The 23,679-nt window shown below is 39.3% G+C and overlaps 1 protein-coding gene and 1 long non-coding RNA gene across 10 annotated transcripts in view; one reads left to right on the forward strand and one right to left on the reverse strand.

The window, feature by feature from the left end:
* LOC309396068 (uncharacterized protein) overlaps positions 1-23,679 on the forward strand; it is a 193,186-nt gene that overhangs the window by 161,729 nt on the left and 7,778 nt on the right. The gene's annotated exons all lie outside the window — the stretch shown is intronic.
* The window catches only part of LOC309396084, a 415,466-nt gene that overhangs the window by 86,719 nt on the left and 305,068 nt on the right, over positions 1-23,679 (reverse strand). The window lies entirely within an intron of this gene.

The following is a 23,679-nucleotide window of genomic DNA, read 5'->3' on the forward strand; positions in this document are numbered from 1 at the left end:
CAGTCCCCTAATCATCTTGGTTGCTCTTCTCTGCACTCTTTCTAGAGTCTCAACCTCTTTTTAATTTTGTGGTGACCAAATGTACAAGCAGTGTTGGTGGGAATGGTCTTGGTAATTCCTTGATTAGGCTGCTGTTTACTGTTATCTTGTTTGTTTGAGTTGGTAGCTGCCCCCAAACAAGGAATCACCGACTCAGACAAACAAGAAAACAATAAACAACAGCCTAATCAAGGAACCACTAACCAAGAAAACAACAAATCTCAGAGAGCGCCAGGAATGCCAAAGTTGCAGATATTATACCAGTCCTGTGCCTTCTAAATGAGCCTTTGTTTCCAAATCACCATCAATCTAGGTGACTGTACATGTATTGGTGGCATCGCTGAGGATATTTTATTGTTGGGAAGGGTCAGTGCAATCGGGCTGTCTCATTTCCTGACCTGAAAAAACACTTGTAGGAGTTCTCCCTTGAAATCTCCCCTTATGACTTAGCAGAATTGCAGGAAGCCAGCAAGGTTGTGCACTACATACACAATTGCACAGCAGCCGCATAAACCCCATCCAGGGGAAAAAAAATATCACCAAGATTTTATCCTTTGAAAAATGTTCAAAAAGCCATTTATTTTCAGTCAAACTGAATGACAAATGGTTAAAGAAACTCAGAATCATTTCAGCACGATGTGAAATGGAGCTTTCTGGGTAATGAATGCGGTTACCTATGGATAGGTTACCTATTTCTGGGTGGAAGAAATGACAGCTATATGGAAATTAGAGCAGCCAGACTGCTTTGAAGCGAAGAAGATCAAATATATGATCAAAGGTTCAAACAGCCTCTTAAAAGAAAAAATCTCAATATTCTTTATAGTAGCTGTAAAGTTTTGCACTATAGGAAAGATTCTGCCACCCTGGTCTCTTTCCTCTCTTTCTCTGCCTTTCTCTCTGACTTAATTCAAAAATTTAAGAGGTGATTTAAAAAATTCAAGATGATAAAAATGGGGAAGATTTTACTCATAAGAGAATGAAACAAAAGAGCTCTTTATAGTTGACCCCCCATCTTTATAATTTTTTTATGCTGAATTCTTTAACAAAAGAAAACTATGCAGCCATACAAGACTATTAATAAATTAATGTCATCACCATCCTGGAAATAGCTCAGCATATAGATAGTTTCATATTGCCCCAAAGGCTGCTTTCTTGACATTTCCCTAAGATGTAATTATGATTATTAATTAATTGTTCAAATTAATTTATGAATCAACGGTGGTACAAATAGGTAGTAAAGGTAATTCTTGACTTACTACTACCATTCAGCCCATTGTTACTAAATAATAAACTTGTTAAGTGAGTTAAGTGACATTTCTTGCAGGAGTTGTTAAGTGAGTCACGGCAGGCGTTAAGTTAGCCACACGGTTGTTAAGTGAATCTGGCTTCCCCATTGACTTTGCTTGTCAGAAGGTTGTAAAAGGGGATCACATGACCCAGGCACACTGCAACCGTCATAAATATGAGTCAGTTGTCAATCGTCTGAATTTTGATCCCATGACCACGGGAATGCTGCAATGGTCGTGTGAAAAGCGATGTCACTTAGTGTTGTAACTTTGAACAGCCACTAAACGAACTGTTGTAAGTCAAGGGCTACCTATATTCTAAAATTCATGTCACAGCAATACCTTTAGTAGATCAGGTCAAAAAAATCAGATTCAAACAGGCAATTTTTTAAATGCCTGTGATATTTAGAAAGATTGTGATTGGAGAAAGAGGATTGGGAAGATAAGCAGAAGAAGCTTCAATGGTCATACACTTAAGGTAGAAGTTTCCAGTCAAAACCTACAAAAGGACTATGGAAATCAAGATAAAAATGCCCCCAAAAACTTTTGAAATGACACTGCTGCTTGCTTCTCAGAATGATCTCTGATAGAGGTTACCACATCCGTGGGTCTATTTAGTCATACTTGGACTGGTGCCTGGTAAGTCACCCCCAAAGAATTTTGCAGTGTTATCTGATAGATATAAAGGAAAAAAAAAACCAATGAGACAGAGATTTCATCTTTGTTGCTCCAACTTCTGTATATAAAGATGCCCCAATTACATACGGTTATTTTATCAAAAATATCCCCTGCCCATCTTGCTGAAGTGACTCTGGGCGGTTTAGGAACAACATAACAAAGCAAGATAAAAGCTTGGCTAAAAACAAAATTGAAAAAAAAAAAACAAGGTTAACATTTATAAGCTAAAAGCAAGGATCAAAGTTTAAAAGTCCACAAGGTTAAAGGGTTAACAAGGCAGAGAGATTGACCTGAGACTCCCAGGGTTGCATTAGGCCACCATAACAATCTTAGCTAGGTCTTAACCCCGTTCTGGAAAGATACAGGAGGAGGAGGGCTTTTCTAAGGGTTGAGGGGTGAGGGGTTTCAAAGGGTTGGGGGGTGGGCACAGCAGACAAGGCCCTCCTCCTAGATCCTGCCAGTCACAATTCTTTAACCAATGGAAGGTGCACTCCAGCATGTCCTTTCTGCTTGACCAGATGGAATGGGTCCATGTAATTACGGTATGTACAAGAATCTAAAAATCTTATTAGATTTTGCCATACTAGATGGAACTCTCAGAAGATTTTATAGATCTTTGCAAGATTTAATCATTTGTCCGTTATTTTTAAAAAAATAATAATTTAATTTTCAGTGCAGGTAGTCCTCAACCACAATTGGCCCCAAAATTTATGTTGTTAAGTGAGAAATTTGTTCGGTGAGTTTTGCCTCATTTTACGACTTTTCTTGCCACAGTTGTTAAGTGGATCACTGCAGTTGTTATATAAGTAACATGGCTGTTAATTGAATTTGGCTTCCCCATTGCTTGTCAGAAGATTGCAAAAGGAGATCCCTTGACCCCGGGACACTACAACTGTCATAAATATAAACCAGTAGCCACGCATCCAAATATAAATCACAGGACCATGATGATGCTGTGATGGTCATAAGTGTGAAAAATGGTTATAAGTCACTTTTTTCAGTGCTGTTGTAACTTTGAATGGTCACTAAACACATTGTTGTAAGTTGGGGACTACCTGGTATTCAAAGATGCCTAGTAAGTCATCTAGTCCAACCCACGGCCCAAGCAGAAGACCCTACACCCTTTCTGACAAATGGCATTCCAATCTCTTCCTGAAAGCCTCCAGTGATGAAGCTCCCACTACTTCCAAAGACAACTTCTGTTCCATTAGTTGATGGGTTCTCACCCTCAGAAGTTTTTTCCTTATTTCCAGGTTGAATCTCTCCTTGATCAGTTTCCATCCATTATTCCTTGTTTGGCCTTCGGGTACCTTGGGAAATAGCTTGACCCCTTCCTCTCTGTGGCAGCCCTTCAAATACTGCTATCATGTCTCCCCTGGTCCTTCTCTTCACTGGACTAGGGCTACCCAGTTCCTATAACCATTCTTTGTATGTTTTAGCCTCCAGTCCCCTCATCATCCTGCCTGCTCTTCTCTACACTCTTTCTAGAATTTCAACATCGTTTTTATAGTGCAGCGACCAACACTGGATGCAATATTCTAGGTGGGGCCTTACTAAGGCTTTATAGAGTGGTACCAGTACCTTAATCTTGATTGTATCCCTCTGTTAATGCAACTTAGAATTGCATGGCCAACTTAGTGTCCACGAGAGGAGGTACTATGTTACTTAACTGATATTAGTCAAGTGACATGATTAAGTATACTCTGCAAGTTCATTAAAAGAGGATAATGAGACAAATCAGACAGGGGTGGGTTGCTGCCAGTTTTATTACCGGTTTGCAATCTGCGCATGTACAGAACAATTTACAGTGAACTGTATAAGCGCAGTCACTAAAAACCAAAATGGCGGCAGCCTAGCAGCGGCGAGGGAACTGGGCATGGCAGGCCTGGTTCACTGCCAGTTCTGTGACCCAGGCCTGAATTTCACTATCGATTCGGCTGACCCAGGCTGAACCGGGAGCAACTCCCTCCTGAAACCAGATAACAGACCAAAACCAGGCCATTTTGTCATCACAAGATAGTCAGAATGTTCTCTAAGATGAAAGATTAATGATCATGAATGTAATATCAATGTTCCCCGTTCGTATTTATTATAAGATGGGTCTACTACTTCAACTGTTATTGATGTTCCTGTTTCTATTCAACACATATACAACCAAGATGGCTTTGGAGAAAAGAAAAGAGGGAGGTGGGAAGTCCAGATGTTGTTTCACTACGTCTTTATCATCAGCTTCCAGATGTTTGTAGTTTAAATGGCCTTTTATACATTTCCACGCATGGAACAAAGTTCCATTCTGCTCTTATGAGTTGAGAGGCAGTCAGTCTATATCGGGACATTTGCAGTGAATTGTGAAGATGATGAAAATGATGGTGGTGATGATGACAATCCTAATCATATTGTGATGCAAATCTTCTGCACAATATACACAATAATTTTGTCACAGAGCTGGACTGACAGAGAGTGAAAAGCAAAGTCTGTCAACAGACTTGGTGAGTCTTCCTGGTTTCAGTCTTAATGTTTTCACTGGACTTGAGGTTTGTGTGTGAATGTATTTATGGACTTGTCTATGAGTTTATGGGTATGTGTTTTAAGAGAGAGAGAGAAATTAACCCTTTCTCCTACGGTATTTCTCCAAGGAATCTATCTTTCCTTCAAATGTGCTATTTCTGCTGGGATCTAAAGAACAAAAATGCTCTATTGCACATAAGGAATTTTAGTTTGCCTCAGAGGACTCCCCCAAACCTGGAAACGTAAGGGGGAAATAAACCCTAGAAGAAATAGAAAACATTAAAATTGATCGCGGGAAACTTTGACAGCTCACATCTGCAGCCAGGGAATACTAACTGACTACTGGGAGAGCACAGAAGGGAAAATTGAGTGTGAAGGAAAATAGTATAAAATCTAGAAAAGAAATCCTGATGGGTGGCTGGATGGAATAATAATAATAGGTAGGTAGGTAGGTAGGTAGGTAGGTAGGTAGGTAGGTAGGTAGATAGATAGATAGATAGATAGATAGATAGATAGATAGATAGATAGATAGATAGCTAATAGTCTGTTTTAGGGATTTTAAAAAATATATATTTATTTAGCTTTGTACAGTTCTTTTAACTGCATTTTAACCTCCTCCAAACTGTACATATTTAATTTCTTATTGTATTTTGTGATATTTTCTATGGACTGTACACCGCCCCGAGTCCCTTCTGGGAGAGGGGGCGGTCTAGAAGCACCAAATATAAATAAATAAATAAATAAATAAATGGATAGATGGATAAATGGATGGATGGATGAATAGGTCGGTCGATCGATCGATCGATCGATCGATAGATAGATAGATAGATAGATAGATAGATGATAGATAGATGATAGATAGATGATAGATGATAGATAGATAGATAGATAGATAGATAGATAGATAGATAGATAGATAGATAGATAGATAGATAGAATAGATAAGTAGGTAGGTAGGTAGGTATGTAGGTAGGTAGGTAGATAGGTAGGTAGGTAGATGATAGATGGATGGATAGATAAATAATCACTCTTTTACCTATCAGGAAATGAAACTTCCTTTTCATACTGTCACAGGAGAGGCCACATCAATGTTATCCTTTGCAGACTTTCTCTGTATGTGTGTTCCAACTCATTTTAGAACTCACTGGTCTTCTTACTGACTTGGCTATTTGCTTTTGTTTATCTTCCCCCTGGCATACACTAACCTGATGTCTTCCTCATTTTTTGAGGTTCAGCATACTTTGTTGCACTGCCAGAAATTGAAATTGCCAGCAAGGCAATGATCAAAACATGCTTATTTCAGTTGTGATTTTTTTTAGGACAGCTTCCCACAACTCAACCAAAACAAAAGGATTACAGCCAAATCATGTGCTTGTTTTTCCACCCTCTGTTCCTTGCTGTGGTTGCCTCTTCCACCAAACTCTCCAAATAATTGACCCCTATCATGGTGAAAGAATAGTTCAAATATCCAGGTTTAAATCAAAATCACGAAACTCTCATTTAGTTTGGCCATGTCATGCAGGAGAATTTACTGGTGAAAACAATTATGTTTAGAAGAGCAGTAAAAGGAAATCAAGCCATCAAAGAACATTATAGCTGCACATCATCAAAGCTGCACCAGCCAGAGCATAGAAAAACTCAAAGAAGCAATGCAAGATGGGAAGATGTGGAGAGACCTGACCCTAGAATCGCCAAGAATTGGATGTGACGAAATGGATATCATCCTCATCTTCCTCATCATCAAAGTTTGACTAGGCTTTCAATTACTCAGTGAAGGTTGGATTTCAGAGCTGTATATAGCACTGAGATTACTCCCAGAACTTTGAAAACAATTCATCTCGGCAACTGGAAAAATGTTAACATAATAATCCCACTTCTAGAACTGAATTAAGAAAAAAATAACAAGACACTAACTCAAGTCTAAACTATTCCAAAGTGTTAAAAGTACCAAAATGTTTCAACAATATAATAAGGAAAGATCTCTTAAAGCTACAAAGAAGACTGACAAAAGTTGCAGGCAAGCCACAGTCTACTGGCTTGTGATATATCAGTAAATATGGATACATTTTTGGAGACACTTTCAGAACCATTGATGCCCCGGGACCTGACTATGTGTACCAAGGGTCTCCAAACTTGGCAGATTTAAGATTTGTGGACTTCAACTCCCAGAATTCAGCTGAAGTCCAGAAGTCTTAAAGTTGCCAAGTTTGGAGACCCTTGATGTATACAGATGCTTCTCATGGTACCTGACAAAGTCAACAAATAGAGGAATTGATATGTTCATCTTCAAAATGGCAATAGACATTAGAAAATAATACGTTGCCACAGCACAGACCATCATCTGGATAAGTTATGCATGCATTTAAAAGAGACTAAAACATATGAAGAACGGTTGCAAGAACTGGGTTTGGCTAGTTTAATGAAAAGAAGGACCAGGGGAGACATGATAGCAGTGTTCCAATATTTGAGGGGCTTCCACAGAGAGGAAGGAGTCAAGCTATTTTCCAAGGCACCTGAAGGCCAAACAAGGAATAAGGGATGTAAACTGATCAAGGAGAGATTCAACCTGGAAATAAGGAGAAAATTTCTGACAGTGAGAACAAGCAACCAATGGAACAGAAGTTTCCTTCAGAAATTGTGGGAGCTTCATCACTGGAAGCTTTCAAGAAGAGACTGGACTGCCATCTGTCAGAAAGGGTGTAGGGTCTCCTGCTTGGGCAGGGGGTTGGACTAGATGATCTACAAGGTCGCTTCCAACTCTGTTAATCTAATCTAATCTAATCTAATCTAATCTAAAAGGTTTAAATGCCACAAAATATGTGGGTGGCTACTAGCCTGACTGGCTTCAAAAATGGATTGGACTAATTTATGGAAAACATGGAGATCTCTAGCTATTAGCCTGGATGGCAGTATGGCTGCCTCTGAAGGCCATCTGCTATGAGAGTAGTAGGCTTCTCTTAAAGTTGGTTGGCCACTATGAGGCAGACAACTGGATTAGATGGGCCAAAGGTCTGATAAGGCAGGGTATGGCTTATATTGCTATATCTGATTTCTATGGTTACACAATTCACCCCAATGCAACCCCAGAATGGGTGGTTTACAACAATAATAAAAAAGAGAGACTTTTATAGAAATAGAGAGATGACCATCAGCAAAACATACAGTGGCATTTCGGAGAGCTTCCAGAAAGTGCTGAAAAAATGAAGACGGCCACTAGAAAGACAGTAAAGACTGGATGAATGAAATTTGTCATCTTTTGCTGCCCCTTAGTGGTTACTACAGATGGCAGTCATTTAGACTGTAGTAACTGGCGGAACTTTTGTGCAGAAGGAAATGCAAATATGCAACCATTCGAGAAGAGTACTCACTGCATACTTTCAAAATTCTCAAAGCAGACACTAGTTCAAAAAAAACCCATCAATTTTATAGTGACCCAGTCACATTCTTCAGAATTCAATCACTTGTCCACCATCTCCTTTCAGATTTTATCAATGAGCAGCCATAATGTGATTTTACGGAGTGGTAGCTTCCCAAATGTTGCCTTATTCAGTTGTCCCAGGTTTTCTCTCTCTCTGATTCTAAGAACAGCAGACAAACACTCTCTGTGTTATAACAGAGAGAAAGGGATTCCTTTCTTTAACCCAGGTCAATCGCCTTCTTTTTAGGGACATTTGAGCAATTCAATATTTGAGCAAGCTTTTTATGACATGGCCTGCTTCTCACCTCCCAGTCTAATGTGCAGATTGCAACTTAGCTAGCCTTCCTATTTCACATTTCTCTGAAGGTTAAGATGCACCACTTGGCAGCTGAAAGACATATTTTCAAACAAAGCACCTATTTAAATAAGCATTAGAAAATGTTGTTCATGCACGGGGATGACATTTCCTTACCAAAATAAAAATAAAAAGAAAGACATGCAGTTCAATAAGAAAAAGGAATGGGATGTGTCTGTAGCTGAAATCATGGGGAAGCTGCATGCATTTAATAAAGGTACGCAACCATCCAGACTGGGACATACTATAAATGATACTTTGAGAATGCAGTCACAAAAGGGTTGCATTGGGAGACTTGCCTCCCAAATTGGGCACTTGCTAAAACTAATGGACCCGGGCTGCCAGTTTTACCAGCGGTTTGCAACCCGCATGCAGTGCGCTCTCTCTCGCGCGCACTTTGCTCGCCTGCATGTGCGCTGTTCAATGTAAATTGTTCTTCGTGCATGCGCAGGACAATTTACAGTGAACTGTGCACGCGCAGTCACTAAAAACCAAAATGGCAGCAGTCCAGCAACAGCAAAGGAACCGATTCAGGGGTGTGGTAGGCCTGGGTCGCTGCTGGTTCTGTGACCCAGGCCTGAATTCTACTACTGGTTTGGCCAAACTGGGCCGAACTGGGAGCAGCCCACCTCTGGCCAGGCTGGGGCAGATCATTCAAGGAGACAAGCTATTGGAGTGGTCTCCAAGAGTCAGTTCTGATTTTCATGGAACATCATCAAATATTCATGCTGTGAATTTTCAAACTTTTCAAGCCACTTTTTTTTTAGTTAAAATTATTTTAATTTTACACTTTAATTTTAACTTGCACCAGAAAGAAAGACAAGAAACAGTGGATGGAAACTAATCAAGGAGAGAAGCAACCTGGAATTAAGGAGAAACTTCCTAACAGTGAGGACAATTAACCAGTGGAACAGCTTGCCACCAGAAGTTGTGTGTGCTCCATCACTGGAGGTTTTCAAGAACAGACTGGGCAGTCACTTGTCTGGAATGGTATGGGGATCTCCTGCTTGAGCAGGGGGTTGGACTAGAAGACCTTCAAGGTCCCCTCCAGCTCTATTCTGATTTATTTTCCAGAATCCCTGAATAGGAGGCGTACAGCAGTAGAATGGCAAAACAGTAAATGGGTGCTTGTTATAATTTAAGTGCACATCTCAGCCTTATCAGCTAAACCATACAGGAAACACAGCCAGATAAGCTGATCTATTTTATTGTAAAGCTACACTAACTAAATCTTACAAGTCCGAAAGTACAGTTCTCCCAGCGTCACCTTTACATCCCCAAAAATAAAGGGTGGGTCCTTTGTCTTGTTTTGCCCACTACGCAGCTGTGGGCTATGCTGCCTCTTATCCGACTCTTCCCTGGGCAGCATCTCTTCACCCAGCCTTCCTAGGTCACTTCCACGTACAATTACAATATATTACAATTATTTAACCCACCCCCCCTCCACCCCCAATCTCTTTTGCAACCCCATCACATTTTTAAGGCATGGAATCCAGTTTGAGAAACCCTGCTGCAGAAGATCGTTTCTTATTATTTTGTCTATCATTTCTAATAATTTTAATGGAAGCATCTAACCATTCTGTGCTGATGTTGAAAAAACAACAACAAGCAGTTATAACTGGCTTTCACTTGACTGGGAAACCACTGGCCCTCCCAAAAACGTAATACTAGACTGGAAAATAAAAATAATATAAAACATCCCACGGCAAAACAAAAGCAAAACAGCACTGCCAAGAAAACTAAGGACTGGGTTGAGCTTAAACTGAGGGAGGTCTTGCTTCCTATTTTGTGCTAAGCTACATTTTTGATAACACAGGAAGAAACTAATTTGTGTAGACATGTGTGTATCTTGTGGGGGTGGGAGACTCTTACGTTTATGAGTTTAATACCATACACCAAATATATAAAATGAAGGCATGGCATAGATTGGAGGAAAACAGCATCAAAACTTTCCTTGCTTCCATTCCTTGAGAATTCTTGATGAAAAAAAGAGGAAGAACAGCGAATACAATAAATTAAATATCTATTTTTCTAGGAGCTTATCAATCGTTATCAGCCTGATTACAAAAAATAACAGATAAGGAAAAAACAAAATACTTTTCAACATGGGATCCGTTCTATCAATGGTTAGATAAAAGCGGTAGAAAATAAAAAGATTACTAACATGTATAAGTAAATGATTAAAGATTATTATTATAAACAATTAAATATTATTATTATTATTATTATTATTATTATTATTATTATTATTATTATTATTATATAATTATGACTACTATGATACCATTTTACTATGCTGTATAAGCAAATTGACCCAGACAATACACTGTAGATTAAGCACTTATGTATATTTAAGAAAAAATATGTATAAATAACATTTTAAAAAAATATATCAGCCTGAGCAAGAGATCTGAAGAACAAGAAATATTGAACAGTGGGGGTTAATTTGTTGGATTACAGTTGGGATAATTTTGGATTCCTCCCCATCCCCCACAACTCTTGATTGACTATATATCTAAGGAATAATATTGCATGGAATGACTATTGGCATTCAGAGGAGAATTCAGTTCCATATAGTGCCTCAGCAGGTGGATTACATAGCAACGTGAGATGTTAATTGGCCCATTTGGCTTTTTTGAATGAATCACTGCATAAGCTAATTAAAATTGTGCCTTCGCCTAATGATTACTTCCTTTTCCTCTTTCTCTTTTCTCTTCTGGAATAAAGGAGGGACAGATTTTCAACCATCAGAAATGTTTCCAAATCCAAAGAAAATTTCCAAGGGAACATTTCCCTCCATTGAAAAGAAAATGGCGGCCGTAGTTGTGTTGCCTATTATTTGTAAAATCAAAATTGTGGTAATGTTGAAATAAATCCCAAATTTGCGAAATCATGTTAAGAAAAAAAAAGAGCTTGAAGAGAAGAAGAAAAGTACTATTTGAAAAAAAATAATATAGGAAAGAAACTTCCCCTTGATGGCTGAGAGTATTTGTGGTCCATGAAAGTCTCAGTGGCTTGGATGTGATTTCATAGAAAATGGGAGAAGGAAGAGAGGGGAGGGAGGGAGGGAGGGAGGGAGGGAGGGAGGGAGGGAGGGAGAGAGAGAGAGAGAGAGAGAGAGAGAGAGAGAGAGAGGAGAGAGAGAGAGAGAACTGCTTCAGGAGATCAATTCATCTTGAATATTCCAGTGAAACCCAGTATGAGCATAATCAGAGAGGACAGATGCCTAAGATCTAAGATTTGGGAAGAAGCATGTATTAAATGTGAGTAGGACATTTTGCTGCAGGGTGAACATTGGTTCACAGTCATGGTTAAAAGTTATGAACGTGATTATTAACATCTTGCCTTGATACATGGCTCTCTATAAGGGATCTTTTCTGAAGGAATAAGGAAAGGGAGGGATAGAAGTTGCATCTACAGCCACCCACATATCTATTACCTGTATCACTTTACTGGAAATTGGTTAACAGGCACCTGCTATGCACCTTTTCATGATATGTATCTATATTTTTTAAAAGAAGAGCAATCTCCACTTCAAATTAACATTGTAAAGGGAGCTCACCCTATCACACATTGCTTGAGTCTCGAACCTGAGCTGTTAGCATTCCAGCTTACAAACTCAGTACCTTTAACCGCTGAGCCATTGCATCTCCTGCTGAATCATCACCATATACTGATTTACAAACTACAATGACTGAGTTTTCACATCGCAATAAGCCAAGCAAAGAAATACATCCAGTTAATCTTTCTGCTGCAGTGGGAGAATAGAAAAAGGGCTCCTTAACCCCTTACTATCACCTGGCTCAGAGCTATGTAGATTAGTATTTTTCATCCTCAATAATTTTAGGATGTGTAGACTTCAGGTTGGCTGGGAAACTTTTCTAGTTGGAATCCATAGCTCTTACAGATTGAACTTCCTCAGCAAAATTAGACTGACAAGAGTCCCTCTCAGTTCTGGGATAAGAGGCTAGTCTTGCACAAGTAGCTTTGTGAGCCCTAAAACTGTCTTGCCTTAAAGACTGAGTGTGAAAAAAGATGCCTTGTACTTGTGTTTACTTGACCACAGTTAACAGATAATGCTAGTTAAACACATTCTGCACTACCTATTTTTCCAGTATCTTACAGCTGTATAAAAGTAAAAATTCTAGAAAATGAATGGAAATAGAGGTAGTCCTTGACCGGTGACCACAGTTGGCCTAAACTTTATGTTGCTGAAAGATTTGTTAAGTGACTTTTGCCCCATTTTACGACCTTTCTTGCCATAGTTGTTAAGTGAATCATTAAAATTGTTAAATTAGTAACACAGCTAGTAAGTGAATCTGGCTTCCTTATTGGCTTTGCTTGTCAGAAGGTCACAAAAGGGGATTACATGATCTTTGAGACACAGCAATTGTCATAAATACGAATCAGTTGCCTAACATCCGAATTTTGGTCACATGACCATGGGGACCATGGGCAATGGTCATAAGTGTGAAAAATGGCCATGTCATTTTTTTCAGTGCTGTTGTAACTTTGAACAGTCACTAAATAAACTATTATAAGTCAAGGGCTATCTGTAAAGTAACACAACTCCTTTGAACAACTCTGAAAGTTTATATCTCTCTATATAAAAACCAAATACCACACACTCATCATGAAATCTCCAGAACCGTAAAGCCTACAAACATGAAATTTGGCACATATGTTCCTCTTGGCTTCTAGGTGCTTGCTAAGAAAGGATTTTTTGAAATGACCATCAGATCATTAGTATTTTTTATACAGTAATTAACATGCTCTGATGCTAAGGAGTTCTACTCCCCCTCCCCCCTGAAAAGAACTCGGTTCCAACTGCCAGTTGCTTCACATTCTGTTACCTCAGTTCAAACTGGCAGACATTCCACTCCTTCACTGAGGCGCGGTCTGGGGCTCCTTACAGTATTAAACATTGGTACCTCCCCAAAATGTCTACGCCTTCCACCTATAGAACTGCTTCCGGACTCAAGGCGGCAGGAGCGATATTCCCTTATGTGTTTCAGTCACTGACCATGACTGAGCCAATGGATTGTGAACTGAATTTCGCCTGCATATACCCAATCACATAGTTTCATCGCAAAGCACGGGTATCCACCTTCTATAAATGAAGCTTTTCTAAAGAGGCATTACAACTCAGTGTCACAAAATGAGAATATAATCACTTTCTCTCAGCTTCCCTAAGAGCAGCAGCCTGAGACAGTTCCTAAAACAGCCTTTAGAAAGCACGTGAAGACATAATCCATTAAACAGTTCATTACATCAGCTCTCAATGACAGAAAGGAGCAAAGGATCAGAAATGATTAATTAAAAAAGAGAGAGAGAGAAACAAATCTGCACTCAGCACAAGAGGTTAAAAGCAAAATTAAAACAATGGAGTGAAAAGAAATGTTGAGGCCAAGCTTCTTTAGTTTGGTGCAAAGCTGCCAAATGTGATGCACTCTGTCACGGGCCCTTCTGAGGGGACATTTTGAATATCAGACTAAAAGGAATGAAAAAGATAAAAAAAATGCTGTGCAGAGGAACCTTTCCTCTTTCTGCCTTCCTTCCTGTCTCTTTTTTAATGAAAGAAAGCAGCCAGCTCAAATAAACACAAGATTGAGGGCAAAGCTGAGACCTGTTGTGGCTGTTTTTCTAGAGATGGTCAATCTGGCTTGTCAGTTCCCATTACAATGGAAGCGTCTTGACTCTGAATCACCAAGAAAACAGCATCTAGCCTTCATAGACCCAGAAAGAGGGTCTGTTGATTAGACTGTCTATATGTTCAGTGGGAGCTCAAAAAGACACACGGACACATCTGGCTGCTTGCGCGAAAGTAGGAGGTCTCCGGCCAGAAAGGTTTGTACTTCAGTTTCATCTCTCTCTGGCTCCTCTCTCAGGAATCAGACAGATGTTGTTTCTTGGCTCATCTTTTGTGTAATACAGAAGATAAATTGCAATGATGTGTCCGGTGGAGAGATAGACCTGTGGAGACTTATGCTCCACCCAGAGATGGTAGTAAGCTGGTTTGGACTGCTTCACTCAAACCAGTAGCGGCGAACTATGGGTGGTCCCACTCTGGCTCCAAAACATCATATGTAGCCTGTTTTCCGCATGCACGAGCAAAGTGCATACACGGAAGGCAGCATGCATGTGTGGAAGGCATGTGTGAGTGAAGTGCACATGCTCACTGTTGCAAACCAGTGGTAAACCTAAGTGAATCCCACCACTGGCTGCATCTTATCAGTAAGCAATCCCATTTGCAGTAGGTAGATGAGATGTGGGGCATGAAAACCAAGCAAAGCAACATCTTGAATCTATAAAAGCCAAGCTTTTCAGGGGAACAATAAGCAAATATTGGCTAAGATAGCAAAGCAAAAATGTGTGTATTTTAAGTATGCTAAAGTCATAATTTCTTTAAATTTTCTCTTTCTGTCTTTGCACATCAGGTGAAAATGCTTCAGAATATGTAGAAATTTGTTCTCATTAAGCACTGGCAACAGTTTAGTTTTCAGACAACACATTTTCACTAACTGGATTGGACAAAACAAAGAAGAAAGACAAGAATTCCAAAAACATTTAATGAGATTTTATGCACTACAATTTTTATCGCAGCTTTGGTGGGTGGAAATCACATGGACTTGTGTGGTCCAATGTTAACTGTTGTCTTTGATGTTTATTGTAGCCTTATTATACTTGATCATTTATATCATGATCGTATTTATAACTAGGACTATGGTCCAGCAGTTCTGTTTATGCAAGTACACTAATGCCAGGCACTAGTTTATCAGGAGATGTGTGGTACCGAAGAGACGGGGTTGACCATGGATAATCTATTTTTTGAGACGAAGAAGAATAGTAGGGTACTTCAGGCAGCTAGGCAGAATTTTGAACCTTCAGCTTTGCAAAGAGACACAACCTCCAGTACATGTGAAAACAGTGTTTCATAGCTCTATGATGTGTTATATAAGGAAGAGGCTTGGCTTTGTAAGCAATTTGTGTCACTTCACCGTCTCCTCATAATATCTTCCAGCACTTGCTAAAGCTAGTCCTGGACAAAACTATTTCCAGAAATTACAAGTGGTGAAGAAGCAAGAGAAATGATCAAGAGTGCTTGTCTTCCTGAGAGAATCAAGGAAAGTGAGTTGCTTAGGGAGCATTTTGATCAGACCTTCCCTGATGCGAGTAGGATGCTGAAAATCTAGACAGGTTTAGTGGCTTATTTGGGCTTATTGGGTATAGGGTACACAGCATCAAGTCCATACCATTCTGCTACCCTCAACCACTGCCTCCTGGGGTGACTATTTCACTTTGTTCATTCCATTTCATTGGAAGAAAGAATTGCATGTACTAATTGAAGAGAAAATACAGTATGTAGCTCAGGGTTGAATTGTGGGGTCCTTGGTGCTTCTGATCTTGGTTGTTTCCTCACACATGTTCTTTCGTAGGTAACATCATCAGTGTTAAAAGGGATTGGGGTTTGCTCTTTGCTTACAGATTAATTTACAAATTAACAGAGTTGGAAAGGGACATTGTAGGTCATCTAGTCCAACCCCCCTCCCCCCCACCCGAACAGGAGATCCTATACCACTTCTGACAGAAGGCAGTCCAGTCACTTCTTGAAAGCCTCCAGTGATGAAACTCCCACAACCTCTGAAGGAAAGATGTTCCATTGGTTGATTGCTCTCACTGTCAGAAAATTTCTCCTTATTTCCAGGTGGAATCTCTCCTTGCTCAGTTTCCATCCATTGTTCCTTGTCTGCCCTTCAGGTGCTTTGGAGAATAGCTTGACCCCCTCCTCTCTGTGGTAGCCCCTCAAATATTGGAAGATTGCTTTCATGCCCTCCCCCCGTCCTTCTCTTCACTAGACTAGCCATGCCCAGTTCCTGCAACCGTTCATCGTATGTTTTAGCCTCCAGTCCCCTAATCATCCTGGTTGCTCTTCTCTGCACTTTTTCTAGAGTCTCAACATCTTTTTTATAGTATGGTACAAGTTGATGTACAAGTGGTTTACCCTCACAGTGTTAGTGGGAGTGCTATTGATAGTTTCTTGATTAGGCTGTTGTTTACTGTTAGCTTGTTTGTTTGAGTTGGTAGCTGCCCCCAAACAAGGAATCACCGACTCAAACAAACAAGAAAACAATAAACAACAGCCTAATCAAGGAACCACTAACCAAAAAACAACAAACCTTAGAGAACACCAAGAATGCCAGAGTTGCATATATTACACCAGTCCTGTGCCTTCTAAATGAGCCTCTGTTCCCAAATCACCATCAATCTAGGTGACTTCTGTACATGTAAAAAAAATGGATCTCCCTCCTTCTTAGTCTACAAAATTTTGCATGTCCCCTAATATTTGAAGTATTTTTTTTTCCATTTGCAATATTGTAAATCATGTAATAGCTCATAGTGCAAAAAGAAATTAAAAGAATTGCTAACCTCAAGGTGAAATATTCAAAACTCATTTACCAAGAGCTGGGGATTTCTAATCAAGGAAACAGGAATGGGTTGAAAGTGGGGATTAGTGGACCTCAGGTTTTCCATGATTCTACAACATTCAAGAGGAAAAAGTAAAAGTGATGCCTAAGATAATTTGAGTAATACAGCTCTTTATCAGTAAACCACTAAGTTCCTTACTTGATATAGGTCTACTTCCTGTTCAGAGACTTAAAATGGTATTCACATAATTTTTTTGGTGACCCTTATTTGATAAAGCATGAAGTATGCCAGTAAATCATGTTATTTATATTTGACCATAAAAAGTTTTTCTAAATAAAAATATTTGATTTGACAAGACTACTGCTGCTCTGGTTTGGCCCTGGAATATCTATCAATGTCAGCTTACTTTAATGACCTAAGGAGGAAAGGAACAGTTTGCAATGGAGGAATATCATTTCTAGAAGGAGTGAAGTTCCCTGCTATTGTCATTAAAAAAAAAACCATAGACACATTCATTTAGGACCCCATATTCCTCTTCAAAATGTGTCTGCACTAAGTTTCCTCATCCTTCCATATACCTACAGGCCCAGAAGACATTTTATCAATTAATATTTACAAATGAGTTTTACACAGTCAAAGAATGTGACTTGATTGGTTATAAGCAGAACAGTGGCAGACATGTATATGTATGTTTGTGTATGTGTATATAGCATTTTGCCAGAGGAATACACATTATTATGTATGATGGAATACACCCACAACAACAACAACAAAATCATTCCTATAACATTTTGTTCTCAAGGTTTTGCAATTTATGCAAAATATAAATATATCTTGTACCTTGAACCTGGCAACTTCTATAAAGGCAAAGGATGGAAGCATTAAATTCAGATGCATCAAAAGTAAAATAGTCTAACCTTCTACTGGAATTTCCCTCTATAGTTTTCTTGATCTATAATCAGCCATCTCGGTGGTGAAATTCAATTTTTTTTTACTACCGGTTCTGTGGGAGGGGAAGAATACTGCAAAATCCCCTTTCCCTCCCCGCTCCTGGGAGAAGGATATTGCAAAAGTTCCATTCTCACCTCACTCTGGGGCCAGTCAGAGGCAGCATTTGCCGATTCTCTGAACTACTCAAAATTTCTGCTACTGGTTCTCCAGAACTTGTCAGAACCTGTTGAATTTCACCCCTGATCCATCTACTTCAAAAGTTCTTGTGAAGAACGGTCTGCTGAACTTTAAGGAAGTATCTTCTTCTATGGGCCATGTGTGTCCAGTTAATTTCTCTTCCATGTAATCTGAAACTCTTTTTTAAATAATTTAAACTTGTTTGAGATGTACACCCTGGAATAAGAGACAGATCTGCTCCATCATCTATGTGGCAATCCTTCAAATATCTAAAATTGGCTAATATGTCACCATTTAATCACCAGGTCCCTCTGCTTAAAGTTATAACTCCTTGATTGTGTTTAGTTTGCAGATGAGAGGCTTCCGAGAAGCAAAGTGTTTTCATTGTGACTTCTAAACCACCTCATTTCCCTAAGTGGCCTAAAACTATATCATTGAAATTCATCCATTTTGTCTGCAGTGCTGATAATTTCAAATTGGTGCGTTCAGATCTACAGGCATGAATAGAAATGACACCAAGAACTCATCTCCGTTCTATTTTTAGGTTGTATTTTTTTTTTAAAAAGCACCAAATTAGACCAACATAAGATTGTGCAAAAGTTATCGGGGTAGCTACAGCAATGTAGAACAAACTCACTGCTTTCTTACTGTAAAGAATATCCATGTACTGCTTTAAGCTTGTTCTTCAGAACATGCATTTAACCTTACTCTGAATACAAAACATACATATGACTCGGAATTGCCTAATTCTCAAATGTCTCCCTCAGGTTCATCATGAACCTTTTCATCCTTTAGATCAAGGTAGATTAAGGTACAAATATTGCTTCTGTTCTTTTTTTTTTTAAAACCCCTCTACCTCTGTTTGATTTACATCTGAAGAATAAATTGCTCCATTCATGACACTAACACTACAAAGTAGACTGTCACCTTCAAGGACTGCATTCCCCATCGTGCTCACCTTGCTGGATATATCAAAGGAAGGGGGAATAATGAAAGAGAGAAAAAGAGGAACCTGGACATGTTCTCAAAGAAATTACTGGCTTTGCCTAACAGTGATTTAATGTCATGGGTCATCAATAAAACTATGTAACACTAAGCAGTGGTGGGATTGGTTTAACAATGATAACAGTGATTGCATGCTTCATGCACGTCAGCAGTTTTAACAAAACTTACCTTCCACGTTAAGTAAGTAAAGTGCAGGGGCACGGGGGGGGGGGGGCAACCTGCAATCAGGGCAACCTGATTGTTGGAGCTAACCAGTTCACTCCCCAGCTGATCATTGGAGGTACCGGTTCATCCAAACCAGTCCGAACTGGCTGAATCCCACCCCTGACCTAAAGTTAAAGTAGCTTGCCAGATAAAAGAGAGAGAACAAGATTGTTTACTTATTGTCTTCCAATTGGAACAGTGGAAATTAGCTTTAAAATCATAAAAGAGAACTGAAACAAAATGTTAAAATTACAGAGAAATACAAATAGGAACAGATACAAAATATATAAGAAAATTCCCTAAATGGCACGCAAAAGCAGTCTTGTACCAAGGAATACAATTTGGTAGCAGCACTTTCCAAGAATTATATAGTTGAAGCTGCTCAGATATCACAACTTTATGGAGAGAAAATTTATAAAAAAAACTATTCCAGGCCTCCTTTTCTATTTGCAGTTGCACCTCTGGAGGGCACCAGTTTGGGGAAAGTCCTTTGTATTACATATAGAAGTGCAATAGCATATAATTATAATGAAATATATATCACATTTCTGTCTTTCTTGTTAGACCTCCGTCTGGCTGTAGATGTAAAAGTCACCATAATGTCTACAATCCTAGCATACATTTGGCAACCTACGACCCCATTGGGTCATCATTTCAGAGCTATTTCCTTTCCTAAAGAGAGAAAAAGAATGGCCAAGGGTGGGAAGAAACAGTGGAAGCAGTAGTAACAGCTGGCTTCCCCACTGAACTTCCTTATGAGAACCTGGCAAAGAGTATTGGAAAGTTTCCCTTCCCTTCCCATCCCATCCAATCCAGCAGGTAAGTAACTGCTGCTGGATAGGGGAGGGAGCAAGGGATTGCAAGACTGCCTGGGAAACTGTCACAGTGTATTGAAAATGAAGATCATATAACCTCAGTAGTAGCCTAGCAGTTCTGTAGCAGCTGCCAATAGCACAACTTCCCCAAATTTCAATCCCTTGGGAGTCACAGATCCCGGATTTTGGACACATTCTATAAGTGAGCCCATTTGAAGTACCTTGTTTCAAAAACTCTTGCCCTATGATGCACTGTTTCACCCAGTTAAAGGCCATGGCATGGATAGTTTTAGTAGTGCATAGATAAATGTGCACTGATAGGCATTGTGGAGTGCACTGGAATATAGGTTATATGAAGTGGCCCTTGAAAAGTGAACATAATAATTTTACAGCAAGATCAATAGCGAATCCTTCACCCATGCAGGTCACGATTATGTGCTCGAGTCATCCGATAATGAATATCCATTAGGATCAGTGTAAATATTAAAAGTGCTAAATGAACATGGAGTCAAGGATGAAACAACAAGTCAATTATTTTTTTAAAGAAAATAACAGCTAATTCTACCTGCGGCAACCCACAGAGGATGTAAAATGTCCTCAGGCATGGGTTAAGGTACATCCAAACGCCATCATGACATACCTGCATCCAGTGGTGGGATCCTTCCAGTTTAACAACTGGTTGGGGATCGCACGATTTGTGTGCGTATGCGCAGTTTGAAAAAAATCTTTACTTCCGGGTTTCTTCAGAGGAGTAACACAGCTTATTCGCACAGAAATCTGTTCTGCAGCGCGAATCAACTGAGAAGATAAAGGTAGGAAAATAGTGCGGGCAGGCGGGTGGGTCCATCTGATCGTCGGAGCTACAGGTTCGCCCAAAGTAGTCCAAACCATTAGGATCCCACGCCTGCCTGCATCCTGACCTCATACAAAAGTTGTGGCATTTATTTAATAATATCATTATAAAGACATGTCATCATTTGCCCGCTTTCCCACACCGTCTTGTAAATACTAACAAAATTAAACACTTTCTCCTCCCAAGTGAGCTAAGGAAGGTTAATCAATGAATGATGTGAATACGGGGAGAAATCTGGTAATTAAGTACTTTGTTTTCCAAAAGGAACATATTTTCTCCTTATGCCTTTGATTATAGGTAGTTCTGTGTTCTGAGCTGCCGCCGCCTTAAAGAACTACTCGAAGGAGCAATTGTCGCGCACAGCAATTGATTTCTCTTTTCAGACTGGCCTAATTTTGCAGACCCTCAAGTTGATAGATAATGAGGTTACAGTGATGCCTACAGAAAAGACGGATCCTTTCAGAAAGGAAAAAAAATAAATTAGCTAACCATCAAAACAACACTGCCTTATAAAAGTTTTAAAAAACCATAGAAACAAAAGCTGAAAAAAACGAAAGAGGACAAATAACAAAGGCTTGTTCCAACTCCTAGAATCTGTACCCCCATCACTCGTAGCTACCCTCAGTGAAAGACGAGATTTTTTTAGAACACACAAAAAAAGTGAATTGACCCAATCCACAGCCCCATGATATTAAATTAAATTATTAAATTAAATTATTAAAATAAATACAATTAATAACATTAAATTAGCAGTCTCTGCCCTTTGCTAATTCCGTCTTGTTCCTCCTGAAATCTAGACACCCCCCCCCCCACTCTGCTGTTGCTTAGAAAAGTTGTGTAGACTGGCTCTTCACCTAGGACTTTGACCCCTTGCTTTGACATGGCAAATTTTTATGTTTTATTGATTGTATTGCTTTCTTTGTTTGTTGTGAACTATCCAGAGTAACTTGGAGTCAGGCAGCATACGGGTTTCATATCATCATCATCCTGAAAAAGATCCAGCCGTGCACATTGCTCTTCCAACTCTTTTTAATCAGGCACAATGTGGGAAACTCATTCATTTTTTTTAAAAAAATATATCTTTTTAATGTATAACTCAAGACGTTGAGCATACCTAACATTCCTTCCTCTTCCTATTTTCCTCATCCCAGCAACCCTTTCAGATGCAATGGGCTGACAGGGAGTGACTAGCCCAAAGTCACCCAGCTGCTTTTTCACGCCTAAGGCAAAACTAGAACTCACAGTCCCCTGGTTTCTAAGCCAGCATCTTAACCACTACACCAATCTGGTTCATGGTTTCTTAGGAAAAAACCAGTGTACTAAGATCTCAATACCAGAACTTGGAAAAGCTTGGTAAAACAGTACATATCTTGCCAATATTGTCTTAGCTGCAAAGCTACTATTTCTACCTGAGAAATGGAAAGGTAAAGCTAAGTGATGGCCATAGAAGCTAACTAATACCTTATAGCACTGGGGACACATGATGTATCAGGCACATCCTGAGCAATACGGATCAGAAACCCTACATTTCCAAAATTGTAATTTTTTGATCCATTTAGTGTGTTTGTATACATTAGTAAGCAGTTTGCTTATTTGGTTGCATTTGTCCTGATGAAATGGACTAGAACGTTAATGTGGCAAGTCACTTCTATGAAAAATTTTCCCTGAGAGCATTTTCATGGCAAATATATGGAGGACCACTATGGCAGCACTGAGAGATAGAAAACTGAGGGATTCTGTTACCCAAATTTGGTAGCATCATCAATGCTGCAGTTACCTTCTGTAGTTTAGGCAATAAAATGTCTGCAGGGAAACAAGCAAGCTCAGAACGCACCGAAGCCCCCTCATTTCCATCCTGAGCTACAAATACTCTCCTTTATTGGCACATAGAAAACTATGCTTGCTCATATGTAGTGATCATCTGGGATTGTTTTTGTAGCCCAGATGAGGTAACCCTAGTTACAGATGTATAAGAAATCCAAGAAATCAATGTCTTCTTGAATAATTCCGAATAACATTTAACTAAAATATATTTCCGTTTTAGCAATCCTTGGGGTGGGGGTGGAACTTGAATACAAACATGTCAGTGCCATGAGAAGAGGATGTGTAGAGTTTGGTTGCCCCATATATCCTTATCTGCAAACATCTTTCTTCAGAATAAAAAAACTCTCCTCGTTTCAAGATATCTCTCAACATCAGATATGCAACGAGCAGATTCCATTGCTAGAGATAATTTCCTCTACTCTATATCTCCATTGAGTTTGCTTACCCTATGGGAGATATTAATCACTTCCGTTACTATGAGAGAGATATATATATATGAGAAGAACATTCGAAGTTTTACAAGGTTCATCTGAGGAAACTGAAGAGCCTTTCTCATCACAATGGTCTTCAACTATTTGATCTTTCTTTGCATTGGCACTTATGTCAGTTGTATGCCAATAGAGGAATTAAGGATTTCTCTTAAGGAAGCTATAATTTGTACAAACCACTTCTTGACTAAGGTATGTAAGTGGACAATGGAGAAAATCTGTCTATATTTGTCTAACTCTCTCCTAATGCAAAAAAATTCTTTTCCATATCGAACATTGTTCTGCATTTGGGAAGAACCTGAAGGAAAAAGTCCAACTTGTAGCTTGGTTTCTCAACAAGTGAAATCTTTCAATATTCTGGATGAATAATTGACACAGGTTTAAGGAGAGGGCATGGCAAGTATAGAAAGAAAGAAATCAATGGAATCCCATTCTGGTCAATTTTCAAAATGTTCACCCACACCATGAAGCTAGTTCATGAAAGGTGAACAATCTTTTATTCTGCTGCTCATGCCTTAAAGTAGGAGTGTCCAAACTTGGGAACTTTAAGACTTGTGGACTTCAACTCCCAGAATTCCCCAGCCAGCATGGCTGGCTGGGGAATTCTGGAAGTTGAAGTCCACAAGTCTTAAAGTTCCCAAGTTTGGACAC

The sequence above is a fragment of the Natrix helvetica genome, assembly GCF_964273705.1.
Source record: "Natrix helvetica genome assembly, chromosome: 8".
Classification (NCBI taxonomy): Eukaryota; Metazoa; Chordata; class Lepidosauria; order Squamata; family Natricidae; genus Natrix; species Natrix helvetica.